General features: G+C 37.9%; 1 pseudogene; it reads left to right on the top strand.

Annotated features, from left to right (window-relative positions):
• Window positions 1-8,162: 8,162 nt before the first annotated feature.
• LOC129871888 (5S ribosomal RNA) lies at window positions 8,163-8,284 on the top strand (annotated as a pseudogene).
• The last annotated feature ends 2,754 nt before the right edge of the window (window positions 8,285-11,038 follow it).

Consider the following 11,038-nt stretch of genomic DNA (forward strand, 5'->3'; position numbering starts at 1 on the left):
AAACCTACGTAATTCTTGCTACATAAGCTTAGTACGTACTCCAGTAGCTTAAGTATTTAAGATTTTCAAGTTGGTAGCTTACATAAATAAGTCTCTTTAGTCCTTATCTTTTGCATCTTTTATATGTTATACCCCATACTTTTTCACTTCGAAAGACTTTGGTACCTTGAGCGGTTCTTGATTGTCATGACCCAACCCCGTGGGCTGCGACTAGGGTCCAATCTGGACCCCCGTTTATGTAACTATCGACTACAGTCAAATTGGACTATGTATAATATGATACGGCTCACAAAAACCTCAATGGGTTAAAACTTTTTCATGTTCATATAGCCTCCTAGACATAGGAACCAAACACATGAACCCAGTGGGTGATAAAATATTCATACACGTGTGGCCTCTTTCATTTGCATCATGTCATGAAAGGGCATGCAAGCCGATAATTGCATCTTTCCAGCTTTTCAAATGGACTAAGCGTCAAAGTAGTCCATGAAAGCATCTATTTTGGCTGCCATGTCATAAGAACATTTACAACTGAACAAACTCACAACAACCCACATACACATATGTCTACAGACCTCTAAGAATAGAAATGACAACATATGGCGGGACAGGGCCCCCGTCGTACCCCTGCATAAACAAATATATACATCGCAGGACTAGTACTCAAAAGCTAGGCTCCGAAATAGTGAAGCACTTCCAACATAGCTGAGCAGAAATCCTAAGCTGGCGAATCTCTAAAATGAACATCTGTAACTGCGGGTATGAAATGCAGCCCCCCAAAGAAAGGGGGGTCAGTACGAAAAATATACTGAGTATATAAAGCATGGACTGTAATAAATAAAGTCGTTACCAGAGCAGAATGTGCAAAAATGAGCAAAATATCCAGAATATCAAAATGCTTTTCATAATCACCGATAATGTATGCAGAAAAACATATGCCACATCTGGCCCCATTAAGGGACTCAGTGAACAAATACAAAATGTAGTCGCCGCCCCTTCACTGGCGCCACAGCACATCATAACACCAGAGTAGGGAATATCTCCATAACAGATCTTATTATATCAGATGGTCATATCAGATCATATCATACCATATGTGTACATGGCACATCATAACTCCACAAAACCCATGTATAGGTCATACCTGCCCCCTCACGTCAGGGCACGACGAATAATGCAGAGAAGTACGCACGATAACAAAACCTGGCCCAGGCTCAGTGAAGGAAATATTGAGGCATCCACGAGTGGAGTAGTGAGAAACTATATGCAATTTAAATCATATTTGAGACTCGAAGGAATAATCAAAATGAGCTTTCCTTCAAAATGTAGACAAAAGTCATATCAAGTACCTTTTGAAAGTCACTATGGACTATATCAAAATAGAACTTTTGGAAATCATATATATGTATCAAGGCATAACAAAATATCTTTTGGAAGTCAAAAAATTGGCCATACTAGTGGCTTTAAGAATAGGACTTCTTGGGAATCATATGGAAATCATATATTTGTTTCGTAAAAACCATGCCAAAAAGGGAGATTAGCTTTATATACTTATGTCAAATCATGATAAGAGAAGGAATACGATTTACATACTTATGCCAAAGAAATACTAATATATAGTATACGCCTTACATACGTATGCCAAAACATGCCAAAAGAAGGAAACGTTAGCTTTACATACCTCTTATGAGTTAGTCCTTATCCCATTCGTCTCATCGTCCTTTGAACCTATTCAACATGAAAGTAATAAGAATATCAACCACTCTTAACTTTCCAGCATCTTAGGTTTCACCTTAGTATTAATGGAATCTATTTCCTTAGTCGTTTCCCCGACTAGTTCTGTTATTTGCTAAGGCATCGACAAAAATTGGGCAGCACCTCCCCTATAATGTGCCCTATCCAAATTTCCAATTAGGTCCCTAAGACCTACAACCAACCAACCACAACAAACTGCAGAAATTCACACCAACAATATACAACATAAACTCCAAACGACTTATTCAAAAATACGGTAGCACAATAGGGTGTTTAGCCTTTATTTTGTAGTGCCTTTCATTATATGCAACGAGGGGTCGTGTAGATTCAACCAGCAGCACCCTAACCCACATTAGAACATATTTAGGCCCTAAAACAACACATCACACCCCTGCAGCAGCTCCTCACACGAACAACACTATCCTTCGACGACAATTTAACTATAGTAATTTCAATTTAGTTTATTTCGAGCATTTTTACGCTATTCTTAAACTTCCAGAAGCATACAAGGGGTGTAATACGCCATATAAAAACACCATAAAATTCAAATTGAAAGGAAAAACCTTACCTTTCCCAAAATTGGCCAAAACTCGCCAAACCTATCAAAATGTGAATTATGGACAGCCCACTGTCTTATATTATCGCTTAATTTCGGAGGGGTAATTGAGGGAAATAGGATTTGTGGCATCAATGAAAGTTATATACATATGTATCAAGGTAGCAAAAAATTTTGAATTACCCCTACAGAAATTTTGTACAAAAAGATATGCTCAAAATACCCACAGCTGTCCGTGTAGGATTTCCAAAACAAAATCTGGGCAGTACCTCCTCTACACTTCATCACCCTTTTTAGCGATGCTAAAAGCAAAACTGGATTTGAAAAACTAAATAAAAGTTATAGAACTATGAAATACCTTTCCAAAACATATTGAATCACCCTAAACTAACCTATAAACAAGAAGTTATACCAATATTACTAACGACTGTCCCCTCCAAAAACGGGTCTATTCCCTAGCATTTTTTCTTTAAGTTTCTCTTAGTTTTCCAAGTGAAGAACTGAAAATATGGTTCCGTAGGCATCATAATATACATATATACACCTCCACGTAATTAAGGAACATTGTAGATAATTAATTCAGGGAAGAAAAGTGAAGAACTTACCTTAATTTCCTCCAATTTGTGGCTGTTGTTGTGAGCTCTCTTTCTCTCACGTTTTTCTCTCTATTTTTGTTCAAGTTTTTGGCTAAAAATGAATTAATAATTATCCATATATAGATATATATCTTTTTGGAGAGTGACACATGTCAGCCCCTAAGGGTGACACGTGTCACACCCTTAGGCAGCCACCTCAATTATGCAACCAATCCATGGCTGCCAAGTGGCAGGTGGGGGGTCCACCCCATGGTGTGTCACCTGCTACCATGTGTCACTTTCATGTGATGCCATGTGTACCTATCACGTGCTGCCATGTGTCAAGTAGGTGAGTCACCTACTTGCTTTAAGTAGGTGCGTCGTTTCCTTACTTCTCTTCCATGGGTTCGTAATTTCGTCGCACTTTAAGAGCCTATGTATTCCTTGCTACTTAGTCTCAATACGCAATCGAGTAGCTTAAGTACATAAGACCTCCAAGTTGGTAGTTTACGCGAGTCAATCGAAACCTTCGACTTATTTCTCGGCCTCCAACTCCTTTCGAATTTTTATAACCCTATTTCCAATCTTCCTTATTATGAAGCATTTCATTCTCCTTTCCTTAGAGTTATTTGATAGCATTATAAACTATCTGACTAACATAACAACTTTTAAGAAACTTAAGAGACTTCCCAGAAACTTGAGAAGTTTAAGAAGCATTCTAAGGTACCAAAGTACGGGGTGTAACATTGAGTTTCTTAAAAAACAAAATCTTAAGATTCTTAAGTTTCTTGAAAGATTTCTAAGTTATTGAAAGCTTCTTAGAAGTTACCATGTGAGTCGTATAGGCTATAACGCTATCAAATAACTCTAAGGAAAGGAGAATGTGATAACCGATGGCAGGGAAGATTGGAAAGAAAGTTATAGGAATCCGAAAGGAATTGGAGACCAAGAAGTGAGTCATATGACCCGACTTACTTGTTAAAGATATTACTTTGGTTGTGTTACATACGTAATCTACCAACTTAGAAATTTTACATACTTAAGTTACTTGAGTACGTACAAAGCTTATGTAGAAAGGATTACATAGATTCGTAAAAGAAGATTAGATTACGAACCCACGAGGGAGAAAAATAAAGTTACATGTGGAAGCATAAGAGAGTGCCACATAAAAGCATGAGAGAGTGCCATGTGGAAGAATTTGGAGAAAAGGGAGTTCCCCCACATGCCATGTGGCAGCCCGTGATTAGAGGAAGGGATGTGTTGGCCCAATGAGGGCTTGACATGTGTCACCATTTAGGCCTTGACATGTGTCACCACTTAGGGGTTGAAACATTTCACCCCCTTAGGTGTCCTATATATATGTGTCTTAAGACTTATCAAAGTTCCATACATTTCTATAAAACTCAAGAATAAGAGAGAAAGGAAAAGAAGAAACTAGAGAGGTAGAGAGAGAAGGCCACAGTTTTGGAAGGAAAAAGAGGTGAGTTCTTCAATTTTGCTCTATGAATTAACTATATATGATGTAACACTATGTTATGAAGGTATTATTAATGAAAATTTGGGGTTCATAGCAGCACCAAAACGTCAGCAAGCAGCCACAAAGTTGTAGGCAAGCTAAAGGAAATTCCGAGGCGAGTTCCGGCAAGGTTTGGCGAGTTTCGGGTAAGGTAAAGTTTTTCCTTTCTAACTGTAGTTTATGATGATTTTATAAGCTATATTAAATGTCTTGAATAAGGTTTGACGTGGAAAATTTTCATAAGGACGCTTGACGTTAGAAATAAACTAAATTGAAGTCATTATAGCTAACTCAAAGTCGAGTAGTGTATTGTGATTGTGGTGCTGCATTAACAGCTCGTTTGGTGGTGTGTTGCATTGATGGAAAGTGTTCTGAAAAGGGTCTGGGTGATACTGATTGCATCAACATGCTCCCCCCCCCCCCGTTTGGTATGGTTAAAGATTTTATGAAATAAAGGTAAAAAACTTTATTTTGATATCGTAGTTTTGAGCTAGTGGTTTGGAGTTGTATTGAGTAATATTGAAGTGATTTACTTGTATATATACTGCTGATTTTTGTTGTTGGTATGGTTGTTAACATGGTGTCTGAGTTGAAAACTCGGGGATGTTGAATTTATAAGGGAGATGCTGCCCGATTTTTGGTAACTTAGGAACTAGTAATGAACTAGTCGAGGGAAATGGATAAGAAAATGACCTCTATGGAGACTTGGTTGTAGAGTTGGTATTGGAAAGTGAAAGGTCATTAACCATAGTATTAATTTCATTTAAATAGGTTCAAGAGACGACGAGGCGAACATATTAGGAGTAATCCGTAAGAGGTATGTAAAGCTAACTGTTCCTTCTTTTTGCATGTCTTTGGCATAAGTATGTAAAGCTAACCGTTCCTTCTTTTGGCATGTATTTGGCATAAGTATGTAAATCTAACCGTTCTTTTTGGCATGGCTTTTATGAAATAAGTATATGACTTTTATATGATTCCAAGGAAGTACCTATTCATAGAGCCGATAGGATGGCCAATTTCTTGATTTTCCAAAGGATATTTTATCGTGCCTAGATACGTGTATATGATTCCAAAAGTTCTATTTTGATATAACTCATAGTGATATTCAAAAGATACTTAATACGACTCTTGTCTTGATTTTTGAATAATAGCTCATTTTGTTAACTCCATCGAATCTCAAAAATAATTTAAAGTGCATTTAGTTTCTCACTACTCCACTTGTGGATGCCTCAATGCTTCCTTCACCGAGCCCTGGTTAGGTTTTGTTATTGTAAATATTTCTCTGCATCATTCGTCGTGCCCCGACATGAGGGGCAGGTACGCCCTGTACATGGGTTTGATTTGTGGAGTTATGATATGTCATGATTAGTTACGAAGATATTCTCTATTCTGGAGTTATGATACGCTGTAGAGCCAGTGATGGGGCGGTGACCATGATTTGTTCACCGAGTCCCATAATGGGGCCGGATATGGCATATGTTTTTCTGCATACATTATCTGTGGTTATGAAAAGCATTTTGATATTCTAGATATTTTGATCATTTTTGCACCTTCTGTTCTAGTAATGGCTTTACCTATTACAGTCCATGCTTTAAATACTCGGTAAATTATCCGTACTGACCCCCTTTCTTTGGAGGCTACATTACATGTCCGCTGGTACAGATGCTCGGTTTGCTGATCTGCTTGCTTAGGACATCCACCCTATTGGTTGGCTGTGCTTCTTTTTTTGGAGCTCTATTTTGGTACTAACGTTTCTGTTGTACATTTATACATGTTGGTTAAGGGTACGACGGGGCCCTGTCCTGTTATATGACTAGGCTATCATTCTATAGAGGTCTGTAGACTTGTGATGTGAGTTATGTATATATATTTTAGGCTTTGTATTTTGTGATGGTCTTAACGGCCTACTTGTGCTATATTTGTTCTCATGTACTCTTTAGCGACCCCTTTTTAATTTCTACTTTTGTTTATTTTGCTAACATGCTATGTGGGGTTAAGGGTATGTATGGTGCCTAACTCGGGCACCAGTCATGGTCTATGGAGTTGGGTCATAACAAAAGTGGTATCAATGAGGTTTGGTCCTTGGAATGTCTACAGATCATGTCTAGTAGAGTCTGGTTAATCAGTGTGTGGTGCACCACATCTATAAATAAGAGGCTACAGGACATTTAGGATGTTACCTTTCTTTCTTATCTTAGATCATACGATAGATCCCAGCAATAGGAAATGAAATTCTTTTTTACTAACCTTTGGTTTTATTTAAAGAATGATATCGACAGAAGAAAGTGATGGATGATACTGGAAGCTCGACAGTATACATGTAAGTAATGGTGCAAAAGAGGCATGTGGATAAGGTAAGAAGATTGAAATATAATTGAAATATAAAGTTGAAAATTGAAGGAAAAAATAGACTGGAAAGTGTAACGGGTGCAGTTCGAGTTGGACATATTAGGTAAGTCCATCATTTTATACTGTTATTGATATTGGGCGCCCTGTGAGGCTGTGATATGAATATATATGTATTGTCCCTGTGAGGCATTGTTGGTATTTCCTGAGTGCAGGTTTGGGATAGTAAGGAATATAGAGGAAACTCTGCCCAATTTTTTTTTGGAAATAGAAAGAGAATAAGATATAAGGTTGTAATATATCTTGAGAGATCGTATCCATGGTAACAATGACATCCGACTAAACTAGGAGTACAACAGACTTTGGGAAATAAGTTAATTGCGATATGGGTGGCAAGTAGAAGGTCAATACTGATATGGTGAGAAGAATGGTAATGGATATGAATGTCTTAAGACTGGCTGCGAGGTATTAAGGATGAGAATGAGAAGGAAGGATAAGGGGTTAAGTATGCTTGCTCTACCAGGTGGAATTAGTCCAGAGTAAGGATAGTGAATAAAGGCTAAGAAATATTACCCTTTGGGATTGACCATGAGCAGCATATAGTGTGAATATAATGAGGATCATTATGGAAGTACGTAGAGCCTAGTAAACAAGTAACTAAAGAATGTGATTGTGAGTAAGATTATGATTTAGCATCGGGTACACGATAAGGCTGAAAGCTCATGAAGCAGAAAGGGGTATTGTGTATATGTACCTCCACTTTGGAAAATCATGGGAACCATCGAGGTTAGGGAATAGAAATTGCAAAACAACCGAGGCATTGTGAAATTTTTAAAGGAACAAGTAGTATGTTTTGGAAAAAAAGTGGTAATAACAAAATGTGAAACATGTTTCATTAGAGTATAAGTGCCCCCGAATGGAGAATCGGACACGAATATAAGCACTAGTAACATACTGATTGGGATGAATGAAATGTGGCTTCGGCTAAACTAATACATTAGTTATATGACTCGAGTACCAATACTTGGACTAAATTATGTACTATCTATCGAGAATACTAAACACCCCCTGGTTGTACTAAGGTTTCTTACAAGGGAAACCTAAAGTATAGATGAACTAACAGAAAGTGTAGATATGGTGCAGTATGTTAAATAAGTTGGAATAGAATCATTTACCTGTGAATAGTTCAAAATAAATAGAAGATGACATGGGTACATCCTAAAAGGGGGGAAGTGGATAATAGAAATACAAGTATAAGAGAAAATCAACTGACGTTATCATATGTAAATAGAAACACTTAAACTTTAAATGAGATCCCATAAGGTATGGATGGATCTCGACGCCAACAATAAACAGATAGAAGCCGCGGTATCTGAGACCATATGAGGAACCATTGGTGGAGACCTTAAAGGATGGATGCGATAAGACCAGCACTAATGCACTGGATCCCATCAGAACTCCAAAGTTAAGCGTGCTTGGACAAGAGTTGTACTAGGATGGATGACCCTCTAGGAAGTGAAAGAGGAAAGGCAACACAAGTATCTGTACCTATACCCTACCTCTACAAGTAATTTTAACCTTTGGAACTCTAATATTGATTGCTCAATAAAAGTATATGTTATGGCAATGGGATAGAGAAACTCTCCATATAGTCGGTATAAGATCCGGAGGAAGGTTTTGGTTCACATTTGAGGATGAATGCTCTAAAGGGGGGAAGGATGTTATACCCTGTACTTTTGCACTTCCAAAGACTTTGGTACCTTGAGAGGTTCTTGAGTTTCTTAAAAAATTTCTTAAGCTTCTTAAGTTTCTTGAAGGATTCCTAAGTTCTTGAAAGCTTCTTAGAAGTTACCATGTGATCCAGATAGGCTATAACTCAATCAAACAACTCTAAGGAAAGAAGAATGTGATACCCCATGGCAGTGAAGATTGGAAATAAAGTTATAGGAATCTAGAAGGAATTGGAGGCCAAGAAGTGAGTCGTAGGACCCGACTTACTTATGTAAGATATTCTTTGTATGTGTTACATAAGTAAGCTACCAACTTGGAAATTTTACATACATAAGTTACTTGAGTACGTACCAAGCTTACGTAGTAAGGATTATATAGATTCATGAAAGAAGATGAGATTATGAACCTACGAGGGTAAAAGAAGGTGGCACGTGGCAGAATGAGATATTTCCACATGAAAGCATGAGAGAGTTCCATGTGGCAGAAGCTGGAGCAAAGGAGGTGGGCCCGACATGCCATGTGGCAGCCCATGATTATAGGAGGGGATGTGTTGTCCTACTTAGGGCTTGACATGTGTCACCACTTAGGGGTTGAAACATGTCACCCCCTTAGGTGGCCTCTATATATGTTTCTTCAGACTTATCAAAGTTCCATATATTTCTAGAAAACTCAAGAATAAGAGAGAAAGGAAGAGAATAAACTAGAGAGGTAGAGAGAGAAGACCACGGTTTTGGAAGGAAAAAAAGGTGAGTTCTTCGATTTTACTTTGTGAATTAATTATCTAGGGTGTAACACGATGTTATGAAGGTATTAGTAATTAAAATTTATGATTTTTAGCAGCACCAAAACGTTAGCAAGCAGCCACAAAGTTGTAGGCGTGCTACAGGAAATTTTGAGGCGAGTTCCGACAAGTTTTGGCGAGTTTCGGGTAAGGTAAAGTTTTTCCTTTTGAAACTGGAGTTTATGATGATTTTATGAGGTATATTACATTTCTTTAATGAGTTTGTAAGTGGAAAAATTTTATAAGGACTCTTGACGTTAGAAACAAACTAAATTGAAGCCGTTATAGCTAAATCGAAGTCGAGTAGTGTGTTGTGATAGTGGTTCTGCGTTTGCATCTGGTTTGGTGGTGTTTTTCATGGATGGAAATTTTTCTAAAAAGGGTGTGGGTGCTTCTGTTTTCAGCCACACGACCCCCCCATTTGGTATGGTTAAAGATTTTACAAAATAAAATAAAAAAAAGGGCAGCCCGGTGCACTAAAGCTCCCGCTATGCGCAGGGTCCGGGGAAGGGCCTGACCACAAGGGTCTATTGTACGCAGCCTTGCCTTGCATTTCTGCCAGAGGCTGTTTCCAAGGCTTGAACCCGTGACCTCCTGGTCACATGGCTTTAACCTTTACAAAATAAAGGTTAAAAACTCTATTTTGATATCGTAGTTTTGATCTAGTACTTTGGAGTTGTATTGAATAATATTGGAGTGATTTACTTGTATATATGCTGCTGGTTTTTGTTGTTGGTAGGGTTTTTGACATGGTTTCCGAGTTGAAATCTCGGGGATGTTGAAGTTATAGGGAAGATGCTGTCTGATTTGTGGTAACTTAGGAACTAGTAATAAACTAGTCGAGGGAAATGGATAAGGAAATGACCTCTATGGAGACTTGGTTGTAGAGTTGGAATTGGAAAGTGAAAGATCATTAACCATAGTATTACTTTCATGTTAAATAGGTTCAAGAGATGACGAGGAAACGTATTAGGAGTAATCCGTAAGAGGTATGTAAAGCTAACGGTTCCTTCTTTTGGCATGTCTTTGGAATAAGTATGTAAAGCTTATTCTTTCTCTTGACATGTTTTGACATAAGTATATAAATCTAATCATCCTTTTTGGCATGGTTTTTATGAAACAAGTATATGACTTTTATATGATTCCAAGGAAGTTCCTATTTGTAGAACCGCTAGGATGGCAAATGTCTTGATTTTCCAAAGGATATTTTATCGTACCTAGATACATGTGTAAGATTCAAAAAGTTCTATTTGGATATAACTCATAGTGATATTCAAAAGGTACTTGATACGACTCTTGTCTTGATTTTTGAATAATAGCTCATTTTGTTAACTCTATCGAGTCTCAAAAATAATTTAAAGTGCATTTAGTTTCTCACTACTCCACTCATGGATGCCTCAAGGCTTCCTTCATGAGCCCAGGTCATATTTTGTCATCATGCATACTTCTCTGCATTATTTACCGTGCCCCAACATGAGGGGGAAGGTACGCCCTGTACATGGGTTTGATTTGTGGAGTTATGATGTGCCATGTACACATATGATATGATATGATCTGATATGACCATGTTATATGATATAATTTGTTATAGAGATAATCCCTACTCTGGAGTTATGGTAATGGCTTTACCTATTACAGTCCATGCTTTACATACTCGGTACATTGTCTGTACTGACCCCCTTTCTTCGGGGGCTGCATTACATGCCCGCAGGTATAGACGCTCGGTTTGCTGATCCACTTGCTTAGGACATCTAACCTGTTGGTTGGTAGTGCTCCTT

The sequence above is a fragment of the Solanum dulcamara genome, chromosome 10 (assembly GCF_947179165.1).
Source record: "Solanum dulcamara chromosome 10, daSolDulc1.2, whole genome shotgun sequence".
Classification (NCBI taxonomy): Eukaryota; Viridiplantae; Streptophyta; class Magnoliopsida; order Solanales; family Solanaceae; genus Solanum; species Solanum dulcamara.